At 49.4% G+C, this 24936-nt stretch overlaps 1 protein-coding gene across 1 annotated transcript in view; it reads left to right on the forward strand.

Moving 5' to 3' along the window:
• Positions 1 to 6318: 6318 nt before the first annotated feature.
• Positions 6319 to 24936, forward strand: part of LOC141076431 (uncharacterized) — an 84252-nt gene continuing 65634 nt past the window's right edge. The window contains exon 1 of the mRNA XM_073563882.1: positions 6319 to 6496. The gene's annotated coding sequence lies outside the window, so the exon portion shown is untranslated. The remainder of the gene's footprint in view (positions 6497 to 24936) is intronic.

Consider the following 24936-nt stretch of genomic DNA (forward strand, 5'->3'; position numbering starts at 1 on the left):
TTCCCGGCTTCCAGAAAGATTTCAGAAGCTAGTAAACTACTTATATATGGTCACTAAAATCCACATTGCGGCAAAGTGGAAGTCGCCCTCACTGCCAATATCTATGGTGAAAGAGAAGATGAACGACATTATGTTATATAAAAGAATAGAAGCAACTAGAACCGACAGGTGGGATTCTTTCTTCAGGGTTTGGCATCCCTGGATGGAGCTTCACTCAGATACATGACTGGATCAGGCACGGAGGCTCTCTCCGTAGCCAATTGAGAACTGATCACGGCCTGGGACGGGATTCAGATATGATCCTACAATAGTGAGTTGCATAACTGCTTTAATCGCCCTGGATTGGTTATTGATGACACCATTATAGATTATTGGATATCGTATAATTATATCCTTTGTGCCTTTCCCTACCCTGTCTATGTCCTGTCTCCCTTATATTATTTGAAGTTTATTGAATGTATGGTAAATTGTTAGCTTATGCTCCCTTGCATGGGAGATCATAACTTGGACTTGGTTTAATAAGTTTCTAAATAAAAATTTATTGAAACTAATCTGCTGAAATCTCGTTTATTTCCTCCCTTCCAGAGACCGACTGAGGCTCATAAACGGCCATGCTCCTCTCCGGTCACCGTGGGGGGTTTGGTAGAAGGATGGAGGGTTGTGCCTGTGAGTCACGGTTCACCTTCCCTATCCTTTACCCCTTATACCTGACCTGTTTATCCAATTATCCTGAGCTAAATGGTTTTACAAACTTACTGTGACACACAGGGCCGGTTTTAGGCAAAGTGGGGCCCTAGGCAAAGTTTAAAATGGGGCCCAAATGCTGACATATGGCACATCACACAGGAGCATTTCGGTTGTAGTTACATGCACTGAGTTCAGGCCGCTAAACAAGCGTGATCGACAATATTGAAATCGTTCCACACTTGTTTCCCGGCCTCTTTCCACTGGCTGAGGAATAATGATGGGAACAGAACAATCACTATTAGATCAATCTGTCCCCAGACAGTATCATGTTATCAGCAGCACATCTACAGTTTACACCGGCGATGTGCTGCTGAGAACAATGATTTTTCTTCCGGCATAAACAATCCAATCACTCAATGAATATGCAGCATTTTGCTTGTTTAGTATTATTCACACCATAGTCCGACATATATTATAATGTGCAGTCCTCCATATTGTAAAATCCACACCTCATAGTCCTCCATATAATATGTGCCCCATAGTCCTCTATATAGTATAATACACTCCCTATAGTCCTCCATATATTATTATGTGCCCCATAGTCCTCTATATAGTATAATACACTCCCTATAGTCCTCCATATATTAAAATACACTGCTCAGTCTTCCATATAGTATTATACACTTCCCATAGTCCTCCATATAGAATATAATGTAGCCCACATAGTATATAACACAGCCTCCCCCATAGAATATAATATACCCCCCAATAATATTATAACACAGCCCACATAGTATATAACACAGCCACGTTGTATATAACACAGCCTACATAGTATATAGCACAGCCCACATAGTATATTACACAGCCCACATAGTATACAGTACAGCCCACATAGTATACAGCACAGCCCACATAGTATATAGCACAGCTCACATAGTATATAGCACAGCCCACATAGTATATAGCACAGCTCACATAGTATATAGCACAGCCCACATAGTATATAGCACAGCTCACATAGTATATAGCACAGCCCACATAGTATATTACACAGCCCACATAGTATACAGCACAGCCCACATAGTATACAGCACAGCCCACATAGTATATAGCACAGCTCACATAGTATATAGCACAGCCCACATAGTATATAGCACAGCCCACATAGTATATAGCACAGTTCACATAGTATATAGCACAGTTCACATAGTATATAGCACAGCCCACATAGTATATAACACAGCCCACATAGTATATAACACAGCCCACATAGTATATAACACAGCCCACATAGTATACAGCACAGCCACATAGTATATAGCACAGCCACGTTGTATATAACACAGCCTACATAGTATATAGCACAGCCCACATAGTATATAACACAGCCCACATAGTATACAGTACAGCCCACATAGTATACAGCACAGCCCACATAGTATATAGCACAGCTCACATAGTATATAGCACAGCTCACAGAGTATATAGCACAGCCCACATAGTATATAACACAGCCCACATAGTATATAACACAGCCCACATAGTATATAACACAGCCCACATAGTATATAGCACAGTTCACATAGTATATAGCACAGCCCACATAGTATATAACACAGCCCACATAGTATATAACACAGCCCACATAGTATATAACACAGCCCACATAGTATACAGCACAGCCACATAGTATATAGCACAGCCACGTTGTATATAACACAGCCTACATAGTATATAGCACAGCCCACATAGTATATAACACAGCCCACATAGTATACAGTACAGCCCACATAGTATACAGCACAGCCCACATAGTATATAGCACAGCTCACATAGTATATAGCACAGCCCACATAGTATATAACACAGCCCACATAGTATATAACACAGCCCACATAGTATATAACACAGCCCACATAGTATATAGCACAGCCCATAGTATATAGCACAGCCCACATAGTATATAGCACAGCTCATAGTATATAGCACAGCCCACATAGTATATAGCACAGCCCACATAGTATACAGCACAGCCCACATAGTATACAGCACAGCCCACATAGTATATAGCACAGCCACATAGTATATAACACAGTCCACATAGTATATAACACAGCCCACATAGTATATAGCACAGCCACATAGTATATAACACAGTCCACATAGCATACAGCACAGCCCACATAGCATATAACACAACCCACATAGCATATAGCACAGCCCACATAGTATATAGCACGGCCCACATAGTATATAGCACGGCCCACATAGTATATAGCACGGCCCACATAGTATATAACACAGTCCACATAGTATATAGCACGGCCCACATAGTATATAGCACGGCCCACATAGTATATAGCACGGCCCACATAGTATATAGCACAGCCCACATAGTATATAGCACAGCCACATAGTATATAGCACAGCCACATAGTATATAGCACAGCCACATAGTATATAACACAGCCCACGTAGTATATAACAGTCCACGTAGTATATAGAACAGCCCACATAGTATATAGCCCAGCCCACATAGTATATAACACAGCCCACGTAGTATATAACACAGCCCACGCAGTATATAACACAGTCCACATAGTATATAGCACAGCGACATAGTATATAGCACAGCCCACATAGTATATAGCACAGCCCACATACTATATAGCACAGCCCACATAGTATATAGCACAGCCCACATAGTATATAGCACAGCCCAAATAGTATATAGCACAGCCCACATAGTATATAGCACAGCCCACATAGTATATAGCACGGCCCACATAGTATATAGCACAGTCCACATAGTATATAACACAGCCCACATAGTATATAGCACAGCCCACATAGTATATAGCACAGCCCAAATAGTATATAGCACAGCCCACATAGTATATAGCACAGCCCACATAGTATATAGCACGGCCCACATAGTATATAGCACAGTCCACATAGTATATAACACAGCCCACATAGTATATAGCACAGTCCACATAGTATATAGCACGGCCCACATAGCATATAGCACGGCCCACATAGTATATAGCACAGCCCACATAGTATATAGCAGGGCCCACATACTGTATATGGAGTCCACAAACTACAGTGGGGAAAATAAGTATTTGTTATGCTGGCAATTTTGCAAGTTTTCCAACCTACAAAGAATGAAGAGGTCTGTAATTTTTATTGCAGGTACACTTCAACTGTGAGACAAAATGTAAAAATAAAAAACAGAAAATCACATTGTATGTTTTCTAAATAAGTAAATTAAATTTTATTGGATGAAAGTAGTAAAGTAGTATTTGATCACCTGCCAACTAGCCAGAATTCTGGCTCTCACAGACCTGTTAGTTTTTCTTTATGAAGCCTCCTACTCTGCACTCATTACCTGTATTAATTGCACCTATTTAATCTTATTACCTGTATACTAGAAACCTGTCCACACACTCAATCACACTCCCAACCTCTCCACAATGGCCAAGACCAAAGAGCTGTCCAAGGACACCAGGGAAAAAATTGTAGACCTGCACAAGGCTGGGATGAGCTACAGGACAATAGGCAAGCAGCTAGGTGAGAAGGCAACTGTTGGTGCAATTATTAGAAACATTGAAGAAATACAAGATGACTGATCTTCCGCAGTCTGGGTCTCCATGCAAGATCTCGCCTCGTAGAGTAAGGGTGATTCTGAGAAAGGTCAGGAATCAGGCCAGAACTACATGGGACGAGGACCTGGTCAATGACTTGAAGAGAGCTGGGACCACAGTCTCAAACATTACAGTTAGCAATACATGATGCTGTCATGGATTAAAATCCTGCAAGGCATGCAAGGTTCCCCTGCTCATGCCAGCACATGTCCAGGCCTATTTGAAGGTCGCCAATGACCATCTGGATGATCCAGAGGAGGCATGGGAGAAGGTCAAGTGGTCAGATGAGACCAAAAGAGAATTTTTGGGTATCAACTCCATACATATGTGAGGAGGAACAAGAAGGATGAGTACAACCCCAAGAACACAGTCCCAACCGTGAAGCCTAGTGGGGGAAACATCATACTTTGGGGGTGTTTTTCTGCAAAGGGGACAGGACAACTGCAACGTATTGAAGGAAGGATGGATGGGGTCATGTACCGGGAGATTTTGGCTAACAACCTCCTTCTCTCAGTAACAGCATTGAAGATGGGTCGAGGCTGGGTCTTTGAGCAGAACAATGACCCAAAACACAGAGACAGGGAAACTAAGGAGTGGCTACTAAAGAAGAATGTCAGGGTCCTGGAGTGGCCTAGCCGGTCTCCAGACCTGAACCCAACAGAAAATCTGTGGAGGAGCAGAAACTCAATGTTACCAAGCGACAGCCCCGAAAACTGAAATATCTGGAGAAGATCTGTAGGGGGGGGGGGCCAAAAATCCTGTTTTTCTATTGTGTCAAATACTTATTTCATGCAATAAAATTCCCATTAATTCCTTAGAAATCATAGGATGTGATCTTCTGTTATTTATTGTTAGATTCTGTCTCTCACAGGTGAAGTCTTCCTACAATAACAATTACCGACCTCTCCATTCTCTGTAGGGGGAAACTTGGAAAATCGGCAGAACATCAAAGACTTATTCTCCCTACTGTATCCTGAGAAAATGTGTTCTCCAGGAATCCAATAGCGTCTTCCCTCCCAAGCCTCGCCGGGTGGGCATGAAGCGCCGGACAGTCATCGGGAATTGTCGGACACATTTTGGGGCCATTCTTACCTATTTCCCCTTGTATAAAGGTAAACTCTGGGGAGAAAACTATTTTTGTGGTAAAATGTAATTATTTTTTCCTCATCGCCCAATGGTATAAAATTCTGGGAGACAGATGAGTAATTGAGAGGTGGCGGGTGTAACATGGCGCCTCTTATTGGGGGCTCTGATAATGTGACATGGCCCCTAACACCATAAGAGCAGACTCTGCCCTGTCAGACGGCGCTCCTTCCCTCCTGTGTCCGGCCCCTTATGGGGTATCGGCGCTCAGGGGAAATTGTGGAACAAGTGGTTTCTGTTTTCTCCTCTTCTCCCGTGTGATAATTACAGACTTGGGGACGGAGCGACATTTTAGTGGGAACATTTCATTCCTCCGCTCAATGTTACACAATTCTGTGACCCCTGAGGGTTAATAATCCTCCCGGCCCCCTAGAGGAGCCCCCCAGAGGTGGAGGGGGTAACACGGGGCCACTTGTGGGGTCTCTGCTGTTCTGGTGTCAGCGCTCTTCACACGTCACACGGCGTCCGCCGTCTATCCCAGCCACAATGGCGCCCCTTCCCTCCCGAGCCTGTGGGGTATCGGCACTCAGGAGACACGGCGCACTGTGCGGCCTCAGCGCTCCTGTCACCTTTAGGACAATGATACATTGGGGGAAAGTCACATTTCTGTGAGGAAAACAGGAAAATTGTCATTTTCTCCTTCCACATTGCTGAAATTCCTGTCACACTGTCCGAATTCAGAGATTGTCCTGTCAGAAAGGAGAAGACAGGGGGCGAAAGGGTTAATAGGACTCACAGGAGGAACCGGCCCAGAAAGCAGAAGATCCAGGAGTGTCCGCCACATATATGACCGCTCTGTGCACACAGGACCTGTGATGAGGTCACAGGAGGGGAGGAGTCAGGGGTCACATGATCAGGGGCCTCAGGGTCTGCCACATCCCCGCCTAACCGGAAGACATGACATCTGACTGGATGGTACAGGACCTGCGGTGACGTCACGACCATGTGGCGCAATGGGGGAGGAGCCAGAGAGTTTGCATCGTGGAAAGCTGAAAGATATGGGAAACTTGTGAGAGGTAATGGCGGGAACAGGGAACATGGGGAGGACAGGAGGTGTGATAGAGAGGAGCAGGAGGGTGCAGGGGGTGTGTGATAGAGGGGAGCGAGAGGGTGCAGGGGGTGTGTGATAGAGGGGAGCAGGGGGTGTGTGATAGAGGGGAGCGAGAGGGTGCAGGGGGTGTGTGATAGAGGGGAGCAGGGGGTGTGTGATAGAGGGGAGCGAGAGGGTGCAGGGGGTGTGTGATAGAGGGGAGCAGGGGGTGTGTGATAGAGGGGAGCAGGGGGTGTGTGATAGAGGGGAGCAGGGGGTGTGTGATAGAGGGGAGCGAGAGGGCGCAGGGGGTGTGTGATAGAGGGGAGCGAGAGGGCGCAGGGGGTGTGTGATAGAGGGGAGCGAGAGGGCGCAGGGGGTGTGTGATAGAGGGGAGCGAGAGGGCGCAGGGGGTGTGTGATAGAGGGGAGCGAGAGGGCGCAGGGGGTGTGTGATAGAGGGGAGCGAGAGGGCGCAGGGGGTGTGTGATAGAGGGGAGCGAGAGGGCGCAGGGGGTGTGTGATAGAGGGGAGCGAGAGGGCGCAGGGGGTGTGTGATAGAGGGGAGCGAGAGGGCGCAGGGGGTGTGTGATAGAGGGGAGCGAGAGGGCGCAGGGGGTGTGTGATAGAGGGGAGCGAGAGGGCGCAGGGGGTGTGTGATAGAGGGGAGCGAGAGGGCGCAGGGGGTGTGTGATAGAGGGGAGCGAGAGGGCGCAGGGGGTGTGTGATAGAGGGGAGCGAGAGGGCGCAGGGGGTGTGTGATAGAGGGGAGCGAGAGGGCGCAGGGGGTGTGTGATAGAGGGGAGCGAGAGGGCGCAGGGGGTGTGTGATAGAGGGGAGCGAGAGGGCGCAGGGGGTGTGTGATAGAGGGGAGCGAGAGGGCGCAGGGGGTGTGTGATAGAGGGGAGCGAGAGGGCGCAGGGGGTGTGTGATAGAGGGGAGCGAGAGGGCGCAGGGGGTGTGTGATAGAGGGGAGCGAGAGGGCGCAGGGGGTGTGTGATAGAGGGGAGCGAGAGGGCGCAGGGGGTGTGTGATAGAGGGGAGCGAGAGGGCGCAGGGGGTGTGTGATAGAGGGGAGCGAGAGGGCGCAGGGGGTGTGTGATAGAGGGGAGCGAGAGGGCGCAGGGGGTGTGTGATAGAGGGGAGCGAGAGGGCGCAGGGGGTGTGTGATAGAGGGGAGCGAGAGGGCGCAGGGGGTGTGTGATAGAGGGGAGCGAGAGGGCGCAGGGGGTGTGTGATAGAGGGGAGCGAGAGGGCGCAGGGGGTGTGTGATAGAGGGGAGCGAGAGGGCGCAGGGGGTGTGTGATAGAGGGGAGCGAGAGGGCGCAGGGGGTGTGTGATAGAGGGGAGCGAGAGGGCGCAGGGGGTGTGTGATAGAGGGGAGCGAGAGGGCGCAGGGGGTGTGTGATAGAGGGGAGCGAGAGGGCGCAGGGGGTGTGTGATAGAGGGGAGCGAGAGGGCGCAGGGGGTGTGTGATAGAGGGGAGCGAGAGGGCGCAGGGGGTGTGTGATAGAGGGGAGCGAGAGGGCGCAGGGGGTGTGTGATAGAGGGGAGCGAGAGGGCGCAGGGGGTGTGTGATAGAGGGGAGCGAGAGGGCGCAGGGGGTGTGTGATAGAGGGGAGCGAGAGGGCGCAGGGGGTGTGTGATAGAGGGGAGCGAGAGGGCGCAGGGGGTGTGTGATAGAGGGGAGCGAGAGGGCGCAGGGGGTGTGTGATAGAGGGGAGCGAGAGGGCGCAGGGGGTGTGTGATAGAGGGGAGCGAGAGGGCGCAGGGGGTGTGTGATAGAGGGGAGCGAGAGGGCGCAGGGGGTGTGTGATAGAGGGGAGCGAGAGGGCGCAGGGGGTGTGTGATAGAGGGGAGCGAGAGGGCGCAGGGGGTGTGTGATAGAGGGGAGCGAGAGGGCGCAGGGGGTGTGTGATAGAGGGGAGCGAGAGGGCGCAGGGGGTGTGTGATAGAGGGGAGCGAGAGGGCGCAGGGGGTGTGTGATAGAGGGGAGCGAGAGGGCGCAGGGGGTGTGTGATAGAGGGGAGCGAGAGGGCGCAGGGGGTGTGTGATAGAGGGGAGCGAGAGGGCGCAGGGGGTGTGTGATAGAGGGGAGCGAGAGGGCGCAGGGGGTGTGTGATAGAGGGGAGCGAGAGGGCGCAGGGGGTGTGTGATAGAGGGGAGCGAGAGGGCGCAGGGGGTGTGTGATAGAGGGGAGCGAGAGGGCGCAGGGGGTGTGTGATAGAGGGGAGCGAGAGGGCGCAGGGGGTGTGTGATAGAGGGGAGCGAGAGGGCGCAGGGGGTGTGTGATAGAGGGGAGCGAGAGGGCGCAGGGGGTGTGTGATAGAGGGGAGCGAGAGGGCGCAGGGGGTGTGTGATAGAGGGGAGCGAGAGGGCGCAGGGGGTGTGTGATAGAGGGGAGCGAGAGGGCGCAGGGGGTGTGTGATAGAGGGGAGCGAGAGGGCGCAGGGGGTGTGTGATAGAGGGGAGCGAGAGGGCGCAGGGGGTGTGTGATAGAGGGGAGCGAGAGGGCGCAGGGGGTGTGTGATAGAGGGGAGCGAGAGGGCGCAGGGGGTGTGTGATAGAGGGGAGCGAGAGGGCGCAGGGGGTGTGTGATAGAGGGGAGCGAGAGGGCGCAGGGGGTGTGTGATAGAGGGGAGCGAGAGGGCGCAGGGGGTGTGTGATAGAGGGGAGCGAGAGGGCGCAGGGGGTGTGTGATAGAGGGGAGCGAGAGGGCGCAGGGGGTGTGTGATAGAGGGGAGCGAGAGGGCGCAGGGGGTGTGTGATAGAGGGGAGCGAGAGGGCGCAGGGGGTGTGTGATAGAGGGGAGCGAGAGGGCGCAGGGGGTGTGTGATAGAGGGGAGCGAGAGGGCGCAGGGGGTGTGTGATAGAGGGGAGCGAGAGGGCGCAGGGGGTGTGTGATAGAGGGGAGCGAGAGGGCGCAGGGGGTGTGTGATAGAGGGGAGCGAGAGGGCGCAGGGGGTGTGTGATAGAGGGGAGCGAGAGGGCGCAGGGGGTGTGTGATAGAGGGGAGCGAGAGGGCGCAGGGGGTGTGTGATAGAGGGGAGCGAGAGGGCGCAGGGGGTGTGTGATAGAGGGGAGCGAGAGGGCGCAGGGGGTGTGTGATAGAGGGGAGCGAGAGGGCGCAGGGGGTGTGTGATAGAGGGGAGCGAGAGGGCGCAGGGGGTGTGTGATAGAGGGGAGCGAGAGGGCGCAGGGGGTGTGTGATAGAGGGGAGCGAGAGGGCGCAGGGGGTGTGTGATAGAGGGGAGCGAGAGGGCGCAGGGGGTGTGTGATAGAGGGGAGCGAGAGGGCGCAGGGGGTGTGTGATAGAGGGGAGCGAGAGGGCGCAGGGGGTGTGTGATAGAGGGGAGCGAGAGGGCGCAGGGGGTGTGTGATAGAGGGGAGCGAGAGGGCGCAGGGGGTGTGTGATAGAGGGGAGCGAGAGGGCGCAGGGGGTGTGTGATAGAGGGGAGCGAGAGGGCGCAGGGGGTGTGTGATAGAGGGGAGCGAGAGGGCGCAGGGGGTGTGTGATAGAGGGGAGCGAGAGGGCGCAGGGGGTGTGTGATAGAGGGGAGCGAGAGGGCGCAGGGGGTGTGTGATAGAGGGGAGCGAGAGGGCGCAGGGGGTGTGTGATAGAGGGGAGCGAGAGGGCGCAGGGGGTGTGTGATAGAGGGGAGCGAGAGGGCGCAGGGGGTGTGTGATAGAGGGGAGCGAGAGGGCGCAGGGGGTGTGTGATAGAGGGGAGCAGGAGGGCGCAGGGGATGTGTGTGATAGAGGGGAGCAGGAGGGCGCAGGGGATGTGTGTGATAGAGGGGAGCAGGAGGGCGCAGGGGGTGTGTGTGATAGAGGGGAGCAGGAGGGTGCAGGGGGTGTGTGATAGAGGGTAGCGAGAGGGTGCAGGGGGTTTGTGATAGAGGGTAGCGAGAGGGTGCAGGGGGTGTGTGATAGAGGGGAGCGAGAGGGTGCAGGGGGTGTGTGATAGAGGGGAGCGAGAGGGTGCAGGGGGTGTGTGATAGAGGGGTGCAGGTAGTGTGTGTGATAGAGGGGAGCAAGAGGGCGCAGGGAGTGTGTGACAGAGGGGAGCAAGAGGATGCAGGGAGTGTGTGATAGAGGGTGCAGGGGGTGTGTGATAGAGGGGAGCAAGAGTTGTGCAGGGAGTGTGTGTGATAGAGGGGAGCAAGAGGGTGCAGGGAGTGTGTGATAGAGGGGAGCAAGAAGGCGCAGGGGGTGTGTGATAGAGGGGAGCGAGAGGGTGCAGGGGGTGTGTGATAGAGGGGAGCGGGAGGGTGCAGGTAGTGTGTGTGATAGAGGGGAGCAAGAGGGCGCAGGTAGTGTGTGACAGAGGGGAGCAAGAGGATGCAGGGAGTGTGTGATAGAGGGGAGCAAGAGCGTGCAGGGGGTGTGTGATAGAGGGGAGCAAGAGGGTGCAGGGGGTGTGTGATAGAGGGGAGCAAGAGGGTGCAGGGGGTGTGTGATAGAGGGGAGCGAGAGGGTGTATGAGACAGAGGGGCGCAGGGTGCGGGAGATGGAGGGGTGTAGGGTATGTGCCGTTCCAGCCTCCAGTGACAGGTGAGTGATGGGAGTGGCGGTGTTGCACTGATCAGACATTGATCACCCATCCTAAGGATACGGATCGGTCATCGGTGGTAAAGTCGTGGCCTCAGTACACAATCTTATCCTGTCTGTCGCTCAGTGGTCGGACATGTTGCTCGTGCAGTGTGTGAGTGACAGGCTGTTCTGTGCATTCGGGGGCTGTCGGGCTTAGATCTGACCCCACAGAGCAGCGGTCAGTGATGTGGCTGATGGGGTCAGTGACTATAATGGGGCAGAGTCGGCCTCTGCTCGGTCCTCCATCATTTTTGGCTGGATACACCTAGCTGAGGCAGGTGATGACCAAGGAGGCGTCTGGCTCCAGATTGTACAGCGAGCCCAAACATCCCGCCAATACCATAAAGGGGCGCTCAGACTTAGAACAAGAGTCTGTATTCACGCTGTGACGGTTCCCTGATACCAGAGAGCGACCCCGTGCCCTTACACATGTGATTTCCTACCGGGGGTCACAGGCCGGTCCCATGTATCCTGCTTCTCTCAGTAATAGTGAATTGATGGCATTTGTTTCTCAGTGATGACCTTGAATAACCCGTGACCTTCCGAGGGTTTTGTATTGGGTGAAGTGACGCCTCTTCAGTGACACAAAACTGGAGAGAAACAATGTAACAACGTGGAGAACAGTCAGTGGCTTCTCTCAGTAACACACGGTGTGCTAATCTAGGGGTCTAGGGTCAGAGTGTCGCCGAGCGCGCTGAGATCTGCCGGTGTGGCTGACCGTAGTCTAATGTGTATGGGGACAGTAACTACTCTGTATTGGGAACGGCTCTTATCAGCATCTGTCACTCAGCTGTGTATAACCACGTACGTGTAAGATGGTGCCAGTGTCATCAGTGTACGGTCCGCGGTAATGACGGGAACAGGGAAGATGAGGCCAGGGTGTGTGATAGAGGGGAGCAAGAGGGTGCAGGGGGTGTGTGACAGGGGAGCAAGAGGGTGCAGGGGGTGTGTGATAGAGAGGAGCGGGGGGTGTGATAGAGGGGAGCGAGAGGGTGCAGGGGGTGTGTGATAGAGGGGAGCAAGAGGGTGCAGGGGGTGTGTGACAGAGGGGAGCAAGAGGGTGCAGGGGGTGTGTGACAGAGGGGAGCAAGAGGGTGCAGGGGGTGTGTGACAGAGGGGAGCAAGAGGGTGCAGGGGGTGTGTGACAGGGGAGCAAGAGGGTGCAGGGGGTGTGTGACAGGGGAGCAAGAGGTTGCAGGGGGTGTGTGACAGAGGGGAGCAAGAGGGTGCAGGGGGTGTGTGATAGAGGGGAACAAGAGGGTGTGATAGAGGGGAGCAAGAGGGTGCAGGTGGGGTGTGATAGAGGGGAGCAAGAGGGTGCAGGTGGGGTGTGATAGAGGAGAGCAAGAGGGCGCAGGGGGGGTGTGATAGAGGGGAGCAAGAGGGTGCAGGGGGGGTGTGATAGAGGGGAGCGAGAGGGTGCAGGGGGTGTGTGATAGAGGGGATCAAACCCCCTGCACCCTCTTGCTCCCGTCTATCACACACACCCTGCACCCTCTTGCACCCCTCTATCACACACACCATGTGTGTGACACAGTCCGTGTGTCATCAGTGTGCGGTCCGCGCGCCCGTTTTTACCATCAGTTATCGTCAGTGGTTTTCACAGATGGATAAATAAATGATGGCGCCTCTGTTATACTTCGCAGTGTTAATCACAGGCAGCACACGGATGGCGCACACGCTGTATACTAATACTACCCGTGTGATAGGTTTTCTGGACCCATAGACTTGTATTAGCACTTTTCATATGTTGTGCTGTAAAAAAACAGAGAAATCTCTGTAAGTTTTGCCCAGGCGCACAGTGAGAAATCACATCCATGTGGCCTCATAGACTATAATGGTGTCCTGTAGGTGTGAAAACTCCGGAGAGAATTTGTCCGTGTGACACTGACGGCTGCAGGAGACTGTTGTCTGACTTCCCAATAGGGGGAGCGACCACTCACAGCGCCTCGGGCAGCATCAATGCCAAATACGGCGCCGGGTTGGGTCGTCCTTCCCACATATAAATTCTGACATTAGCATATAATCACATATAGGCCGGGGTCAGACATAAGAGAAACTCGCACGAGGCTCGCTCCTCAATACCCGGCACTGCCGCCGGCACTCGGGACCGGAGCGTTCAGCTCCATGGATTTCTATGTGCTGCGGTCCGAGGGCCGGCGGCAGTGCCGGGTATTGAGGAGCGAGACTCGTGCGAGATTCTCCCAAGTGTGACCCCGGCCTCAGCCGGACTCTGGAAGGGAGGAAATAACCGAGATTTGGGCATTTTAGCTCCTGGTGTGGAGTCGATAGCACAATCATATGCCGCCATATAGTAGACGGCCGGTAACTGGGATAATTCCCTCATGTGTGGGGTCTATTTCCCTCCAGAGACATCACACGTTACATTCCACACATAACACTGTGTAGAAAAGGCGGCGCGGGGTAATTGTGCCAGTAGTGAGGGGCGAATAATGGCGGGAATGTCACTGACTGAGGAGAAGGCTCCATGGAGGTCTGCACTCCGGAGATCATGTGACCCCTGACTCCTCCCCTCCTGTGACCTCATCACAGGTCCTGTGCACAGAGCAGCCATATATGTGGAGTGCGGCTCTGCAGGTGGAGGTATGTGATGATTACCCCCCATTACTGAGCGCGGGGGGGACATTAACCCCTTCTGCGCTGAGACTCTTTATAAGAATCATCACGTTTCTATTTCCTGTAATAGATACATACGACCCCACTATGGAAGACAGGCAGTGAGGAGACAGAGTGTTCTCATAGTACAGGGCCCCTTTCTTGGCCCCACACAGTGTAATGCCCCCATTATGCCCCACAGGCAGGGTTCTGCCCCACACCCAGCTGCCTCGGGCACTTTACCATGGCCGATACCTCAGATTCCTCCTCGCACTCCTTTCCTTTGGGGCTATGGACTTTATAATAACAGTAAACTGGGTCATCAAGGTCACCTGACCTGGTGCACCATCTAGACTCTTCCTTCCTGAAACTCTCCCTCTTCCCATTGATTCCACATAGTCCCGTCTGGAGGGCAGATGGCAGTCTATGTACAAATGCCGCACAGCCCTGAGGATTTGTTCTTATGACGCCATTTCTAACACCCCTTATGTGATATATGGTGCCGCTCACACAGTATAATCTTCTCACAGTATCACCATCCCCCCACACACAGTATAATCTTCTCACAGTATCACCATCCCCCCACACACAGTATAATCTTCTCACAGTATCACCATCCCCCCACACACAGTATAATCTTCTCACAGTATCACCATCCCACCACACACAGTATAATCTTCTCACAGTATCACCATCCCACCACACACAGTATAATCTTCTCACAGTATCACCATCCCACCACACACAGTATAATCTTCTCACAGTATCACCATCCCACCACACACAGTATAATCTTCTCACAGTACCACCATCCCACCACACACAGTATAATCTTCTCACAGTATCACCATCCCACCACACAGTATAATCTTCTCACAGTATCACCATCCCCCCACACACAGTATAATGTTCTCACAGTATCACCATCCCCCCACACACAGTATAATCTTCTCACAGTATCACCATCCCACCACACACAGTATAATCTTCTCACAGTACCACCATCCCACAACACACAGTATATTCTGCTCACAGTATCACCATCCCACCACACACAGTATAATCTCACAGTATCACCATCCCACCACACACAGTATAATGTTCTCACAGTATCACCATCCCACCACACACAGTATAATCTTCTCACAGTATCACCATCCCACCACACACAGTATAATCTTCTCACAGTATCACCATCCCACCACACAGTATAATCTTCTCACAGTATCACCATCCCACCACACACAGTATAATGTTCTCACAGTATCACCATCCCACCACACAGTATAATGTTCTCGCAGTATCACCATCCCACCACACACAGTATAATCTTCTCACAGTATCACCATCCCACCACACAGTATAATCTCACAGTATCACCATCCCACCACACACAGTATAATCTTCTCACAGTATTACCATCCCACCACACACAGTATAATCTTCTCACAGTACCACCATCCCCCCACACACAGTATAATCTTCTCACAGTATCACCATGCCCCCACACACAGTATAATCTTCTCACAGTATCACCATCCCACCACACACAGTATAATCTTCTCACAGTACCACCATCCCACCACACAGTATAATCTTCTCACAGTATCACCATCCCACCACACACAGTATAATCTTCTCACAGTATCACCATCCCACCACACACATTATAATATTCTCACAGTATCACCATCCCACCACACAGTATAATATTCTCACAGTATCACCATCCCACCACACACAGTATAATCTTCTCATAGTATCACCATCCCACCACACACAGTATAATCTTCTCACAGTATCACCATCCCACCACACACAGTATAATCTTCTCACAGTATCACCATCCCACCACACACAGTATAATCTCACAGTATCACCATCCCACCACACAGTATAATCTTCTCACAGTATCACCATCCCACCACACACAGTATAATCTTCTCACAGTATCACCATCCCACCACACACAGTATAATCTCACAGTATCACCATCCCCCACACACAGTATAATTTTCTCATAGTATCACCATCCCACCACACATAGTATAATCTTCTCATAGTATCACCATCCCACCACACACAGTATAATCTTCTCACAGTATCACCATCCCACCACACAGTATAATCTTCTCACAGTATCACCATCCCACCACACACAGAATAATCTCACAGTATCACGATCCCACCACACACAGTATAATCTTCTCACAGTATCACCATCCCACCACACACAGTATAATCTCACAGTATCACCATCCCTCCACACACAGTATAATCTCACAGTATCACCATCCCACCACACACAGTATAATCTTCTCACAGTATCACCATCCCACCACACACAGTATAATCTTCTCACAGTATCACCATCCCACCACACACAGTGTAATCTCACAGTATCACCATCCCTCCACACACAGTATAATCTTCTCACAGTATCACCATCCCACCACACACAGTATAATCTTCTCACAGTATCACCATCCCACCACACACAGTATAATCTTCTCACAGTATCGCCATCCCACCACACACAGTATAATCTTCTCACAGTATCGCCATCCCACCACACACAGTATAATCTCACAGTATCGCCATCCCACCACACACAGTATAATCTTCTCACAGTATCACCATCCCACCACACACAGTATAATCTTCTCACAGTATCACCATCCCACCACACACAGTATAATCTCACAGTATCAGCATCCCACCACACACAGTATAACCATCCCACCACACACAGTATAATCTTCTCACAGTATCGCCATCCCACCACACACAGTATAATCTTCTCACAGTACCGCCTTCCCACCACACACAGTATAATCTTCTCACAGTATCACCATCCCCCACACACAGTATAATCTTCTCACAGTATCACCATCCCACCACACACAGTATAATCTTCTCACAGTATCACCATCCCACCACACACAGTATAATCTCACAGTATCACCATCCCTCCACACACAGTATAATCTCACTGTATCACCATCCCACCACACACAGTATAATCTTCTCACAGTATCACCATCCCCCACACACAGTATAATCTTCTCACAGTATCACCATCCCACCACACACAGTATAATCTTCTCACAGTATCACCATCCCACCACACACAGTATAATCTCACAGTATCACCATCCCTCCACACACAGTATAATCTTCTCACAGTATCACCATCCCCCCACGCACAGTATAATCTTCTCACAGTATCACCATCCCCCCACACACAGTATAATCTTCTCACAGTATCACCATCCCACCACACACAGTATAATCTCACAGTATCACCATCCCACCACACACAGTATAATCTTATCACAGTATCACCATCCCACCACACACAGTATAATCTTCTCACAGTACCACCATCCCACCACACACATTATAATATTCTCACAGTATCACCATCCCACCACACACTGTATAATCTTCTCACAGTATCACCATCCCACCACACACAGTATAATCTTCTCATAGTATCACCATCCCCCACACACAGTATAATCTTCTCACAGTATCACCATCCCCCCACACACAGTATAATCTTCTCACAGTATCACCATCCCACCACACAGTATAATATTCTCACAGTATCACCATCCCACCACACACAGTATAATCTTCTCATAGTATCACCATCCCACCACACACAGTATAATCTCACAGTATCACCATCCCACCACACACAGTATAATCTTCTCACAGTATCACCATCCCACCACACACAGTATAATCTCACAGTATCACCATCCCACCACACAGTATAATCTTCTCACAGTATCACCATCTCACCACACACAGTATAATCTTCTCACAGTATCACCATCCCACCACACACAGTATAATCTCACAGTATCACCATCCCCCACACACAGTATAATCTTCTCATAGTATCACCATCCCACCACACACAGTATAATCTTCTCACAGTATCACCATCCCACCACACACAGTATAATCTTCTCATAGTATCACCATCCCACCCCACACAGTATAATCTTCTCACAGTATCACCATCCCACCACACACAGTATAATCTTCTCACAGTATCACCATCCCCCCACACACAGAATAATCTTCTCACAGTATCACCATCCCACCACACACAGTATAATCTTCTCATAGTATCACCATCCCACCCCACACAGGATAATCTTCTCACAGTATCACCATCCCACCACACACAGTATAATCTTCTCACAGTATCACCATCCCTCCACACAGTATAATCTTCTCACAGTATCACCATCCCACCACACACAGTATAATCTTCTCACAGTATCACCATCCCACCACACACAGTATAATCTCACAGTATCACCATCCCCACACACAGTATAATCTTCTCACAGTATCACCATCCCACCACACACAGTGTAATCTCACAGTATCACCATCCCTCCACACACAGTATAATCTTCTCACAGTATCTCCATCCCACCACACACAGTATAATCTCACAGTATCACCATCCCCACACACACAGTATAATCTTCTCACAGTATCATCATCCCCCCACACACAGTATAATCTTCTCACAGTATCACCATCCCACCACACACAGTATAATCTTCTCACAGTATCACCATCCCACCACACACAGTATAATCTTCTCACAGTATCACCATCCCACCACACACAGTATAATCTTCTCACAGTATCACCATCCCACCACACACAGTATAATCTTCTCACAGTATCGCCATCCCACCACACACAGTATAATCTTCTCACAGTACCGCCATCCCACCACACACAGTATAATCTTCTCACAGTATCGCCATCCCCCACACACAGTATAATCTTCTCACAGTATCACCATCCCACCACACACAGTATAATCTTCTCACAGTATCACCATCCCACCACACACAGTATAAACTCACAGTATCACCATCCCTCCACACACAGTATAATCTTCTCACAGTATCACCATCCCACCACACACAGTATAATCTTCCCACATTATCACCATCCCCCCACACACAGTATAATCTTCTCACAGTATAATCTCACAGTATCACCATCCCACCACACACAGTATAATCTCACAGTATCACCATCCCACCACACACAGTATAATCTTCTCACAGTATCACCATCCCACCACACAGTATAATCTTCTCACAGTATCACCATCCCACCACACACAGTATAATCTTCTCACAGTATCACCATCCCACCACACACAGTATAATCTTCTCACAGTATCACCATCCCACCACACACAGTATAATCTTCTCACAGTATCACCATCCCCCCACACACAGTATAATCCTCTCACAGTACCACCATCCCACCACACACAATATAATCTTCTCACAGTATCACCATCTCACCACACAGTATAATCTCACAGTATCACCATCCCACCACACACAGTATAATCTTCTCACAGTACCACCATCCCTCCACACACAGTATAATCTTCTCACAGTATCACCATCCCACCACACACAGTATAATCTTCTCACAGTATCACCATCCCACCACACACAGTATAATCTCACAGTATCACCATCCCACCACACACTGTATAATCTTCTCACAGTATCACCATCCCACCACACACAGTATAATCTTCTCACAGTATCACCATCCCACCACACACAGTATAATCTTCTCACAGTATCACCATCCCACCACACACAGTATAATCTTCTCACAGTATCACCATCCACCACACACAGTATAATCTTCTCACAGTATCACCATCCCACCACACACAGTATAATCTTCCCACAGTATCACCATCCCCCCACATACAGTATAATCTTCTCACAGTATCACCTTTCCCCCACACACAGTATAATCTTCTCACAGTATCACCATCCCACCACTCACAGTATAATCTTCTCACAGTATCACCATCCCACCACACACAGTATAATCTTCTCACAGTATCACCATCCACCACACACAGTATAATCTTCTCACAGTATCACCATCCCACCACACACAGTATAATCTTCCCACAGTATCACCATCCCCCCACATACAGTATAATCTTCTCACAGTATCACCTTTCCCCCACACACAGTATAATCTTCTCACAGTATCACCATCTCACCACACAGTATAATCTTCTCACAGTATCACCATCCCACCACACACAGTATAATCTTCTCACAGTACCACCATCCCTCCACACACAGTATAATCTTCTCACAGTATCACCATCCCTCCACACACAGTATAATCTTCTCACAGTATCACCATCCCACCACACACAGTATAATCTTCTCACAGTATCACCATCCCACCACACACAGTATAATCTTCTCACAGTATCACCATCCCACCACACACAGTATAATCTTCTCACAGTATCACCATCCCACCACACACAGTATAATCTTCCCACAGTATCACCATCCCCCCACATACAGTATAATCTTCTCACAGTATCACCTTTCCCCCACACACAGTATAATCTTCTCACAGTATCACCATCCCACCACTCACAGTATAATCTCACAGTATCACCATCCCACCACACACAGTATAATCTTCTCACAGTATCACCATCCCACCACACACAGTATAATCTTCTCACAGTACCGCCATCCCACCACACACAGTATAATCTCTCAGTATCACCATCCCCCACACACAGTATAATCTTCTCACAGTATCACCATCCCACCACACACAGTATAATCTTCTCACAGTATCACCATCCCACCACACACAGTATAATCTCACAGTATCACCATCCCTCCACACACAGTATAATCTTACAGTATCACCATCCCTCCACACACAGTATAATCTCACAGTATCACCATCTCACCACACAGTATAATCTTCTCACAGTATCACCATCCCACCACACACAGTATAATCTTCTCACAGTACCACCATCCCTCCACACACAGTATAATCTTCTCACAGTATCACCATCCCACCACACACAGTATAATCTTCTCACAGTATCACCATCCCACCACACACAGTATAATCTTCTCACAGTATCACCATCCCACCACACACAGTATAATCTTCTCACAGTATCACCATCCCACCACACACAGTATAATCTCACAGTATCACCATCCTTCCACACACAGTATAATCTTCTCACAGTATCACCATCCCCCCACACACAGTATAATCTTCTCACAGTATCACCATCCCCCCACACACAGTATAATCTTCTCACAGTATCACCATCCCACCACACAGTATAATCTTCTCACAGTATCACCATCCCACCACACACAGTATAATCTTCTCACAGTATCGCCATCCCACCACACACAGTATAATCTTCTCACAGTACCGTCATCCCACCACACACAGTATAATCTTCTCACAGTATCACCATCCCCCACACACAGTATAATCTTATCACAGTATCACCATCCCACCACACACAGTATAATCTTCTCACAGTACCACCATCCCACCACACACATTATAATTTTCTCACAGTATCACCATTCCACCCCACACTTTATAATCTTCTCACAGTATCACCATCCCACCACACACAGTATAATCTTCTCATAGTATCACCATCCCCCACACACAGTATAATCTTCTCACAGTATCACCATCCCACCACACAGTATAATAATCTCACAGTATCACCGTCCCACCACACACAGTATAATCTTCTCATAGTATCACCATCCCACCACACACAGTATAATCTTCTCACAGTATCACCATCCCACCACACACAGTATAATCTTCTCACAGTATCACCATCCCACCACACACAGTATAATCTTCTCACAGTATCACCATCCCACCACACAGTATAATCTTCTCACAGTATCACCATCCCACCACACACAGTATAATCTTCTCACAGTATCACCATCCCACCACACACAGTATAATCTCACAGTATCACCATCCCCCACACACAGTATAATCTTCTCATAGTATCACCATCCCACCACACACAGTATAATCTTCTCACAGTATCACCATCCCACCACACACAGTATAATCTCACAGTAGCACCATCCCTCCACACACAGTATAATCTTCTCACAGTATCACCATCCCACCACACACAGTATAATCTTCTCACAGTATCACCATCCCACCACACACAGTATAATCTTCTCACAGTATCACCATCCCACCACACACAGTATAATCTTCTCACAGTATCACCATCCCACCACACACAGTATAATCTCACAGTATCACCATCCCTCCACACACAGTATAATCTTCTCACAGTATCACCATCCCCCCACACACAGTATAACCTTCTCACAGTATCACCATCCCCCCACACACAGTATAATCTTCTCACAGTATCACCATCCCCCCACACACAGTATAATCTCACAGTATCACCATCCCACCACACACAGTATAATCTTCTCACAGTATCACCATCCCACCACACACAGTATAATCTTCTCACAGTATCGCCATCCCACCACACACAGTATAATCTTCTCACAGTACCGTCATCCCACCACACACAGTATAATCTTCTCACAGTACCGTCATCCCACCACACACAGTATAATCTTCTCACAGTATCACCATCCCCCCACACACAGTATAATCTTATCACAGTATCGCCATCCCACCACACACAGTATAATCTTCTCACAGTACCGTCATCCCACCACACACAGTATAATCTTCTCACAGTATCACCATCCCACCACACAGTATAATAATCTCACAGTATCACCGTCCCACCACACACAGTATAATCTCATAGTATCACCATCCCACCACACACAGTATAATCTTCTCACAGTATCACCATCCCACCACACACAGTATAATCTTCTCACAGTATCACCATCCCACCACACACAGTATATTCTTCTCACAGTATCACCATCCCACCACACAGTATAATCTTCTCACAGTATCACCATCCCACCACACACAGTATAATCTTCTCACAGTATCACCATCCCACCACACACAGTATAATCTCACAGTATCACCATCCCTCACACACAGTATAATCTTCTCATAGTATCACCATCCCACCACACACAGTATAATCTTCTCACAGTATCACCATCCCACCACACACAGTATAATCTCATAGTATCACCATCCCACCCCACACAGTATAATCTTCTCACAGTATCACCATCCCACCACACACAGTATAATCTTCTCACAGTATCACCATCCCCCCACACACAGAATAATCTTCTCACAGTATCACCATCCCACCACACACATTATAATCTTCTCATAGTATCACCATCCCACCCCACACAGTATAATCTTCTCACAGTATCACCATCCCACCACACACAGTATAATCTTCTCACAGTATCACCATCCCTCCACACACAGTATAATCTTCTCACAGTATCACCATCCCACCACACACAGTATAATCTTCTCACAGTATCACCATCCCACCACACACAGTATAATCTTCTCACAGTATCCCATCCCCACACACAGTATAATCTTCTCACAGTATCACCATCCCACCACACACAGTGTAATCTCACAGTATCACCATCCCTCCACACACAGTATAATCTTCTCACAGTATCACCATCCCACCACACACAGTATAATCTTCTCACAGTATCACCATCCCCCCACACACAGTATAATCTTCTCACAGTATCACCATCCCACCACACACAGTATAATCTTCTCACAGTATCACCATCCCACCACACACAGTATAATCTTCTCACAGTATCGCCATCCCACCACACACAGTATAATCTTCTCACAGTATCGCCATGCCACCACACACAGTATAATCTTCTCACAGTATCGCCATCCCACCACACACAGTATAATCTTCTCACAGTATCGCCATCCCACCACACACAGTATAATCTTCTCACAGTATCGCCATCCCACCACACACAGTATAATCTTCTCACAGTATCGCCATGCCACCACACACAGTATAATCTTCTCACAGTATCGCCATCCCACCACACACAGTATAATCTTCTCACAGTATCGCCATCCCACCACACACAGTATAATCTTCTCACAGTATCGCCATCCCACCACACACAGTATAATCTCACAGTATCACCATCCCTCCACACACAGTATAATCTTCTCACAGTATCACCATCCCACCACACACAGTATAATCTTCTCACAGTATCACCATCCCCCCACACACAGTATAATCTTCTCACAGTATCACCATCCCTCCACACACAGTATAATCTTCTCACAGTATCACCATCCCACCACACACAGTATAATCTTCTCACAGTATCACCATCCCACCACACACAGTATAATCTTCTCACAGTATCGCCATCCCACCACACACAGTATAATCTTCTCACAGTATCGCCATCCCACCACACACAGTATAATCTTCTCACAGTACCGCCATCCCACCACACACAGTATAATCTTCTCACAGTATCACCATCCCACCACACACAGTATAATCTTCTCACAGTATCACCATCCCACCACACACAGTATAATCTTCTCACAGTATCACCATCCCACCACACACAGTATAATCTTCTCACAGTATCACCATCCCTCCACACACATTATAATCTTCTCACAGTATCACCATCCCACCACACACAGTATAATCTTCTCACAGTATCACCATCCCACCACACACAGTATAATCTTCTCACAGTATCGCCATCCCATCACACACAGTATAATCTTCTCACAGTACCGCCATCCCACCACACACAGTATAATCTTCTCACAGTATCACCATCCCCCACACACAGTATAATCTCACAGTATCACCATCCCACCACACACAGTATAATCTTCTCACAGTATCACCATCCCACCACACACAGTATAATCTTCTCACAGTATCACCATCCCCCACACACAGTATAATCTCACAGTATCACCATCCCACCACACACAGTATAATCTTCCCACATTATCACCATCCCCCCACACACAGTATAATCTTCTCACAGTATCACCTTCCCCCCTCACACAGTATAATCTTCTCACAGTATCACCATCCCACCACACACAGTATAATCTCACAGTATCACCATCCCCCCACACACAGTATAATCTTCTCACAGTATCACCATCCCACCACACACAGTATAATCTTCTCACAGTATCACCATCCCACCACACACAGTATAATCTTCTCACAGTGTCACCATCCCACACACACAGTATAATCTTCCCACAGTATCACCATCCCACCACACACAGTATAATCTTCTCACAGTATCACCATCCCACCACACATAGTATAATCTTCTCA

Source organism: Dendrobates tinctorius, unplaced genomic scaffold, assembly GCF_039654945.1.
Source record: "Dendrobates tinctorius isolate UK_male_01 unplaced genomic scaffold, ASM3965494v1 ptg000404l, whole genome shotgun sequence".
Lineage (NCBI taxonomy): Eukaryota > Metazoa > Chordata > Amphibia > Anura > Dendrobatidae > Dendrobates > Dendrobates tinctorius.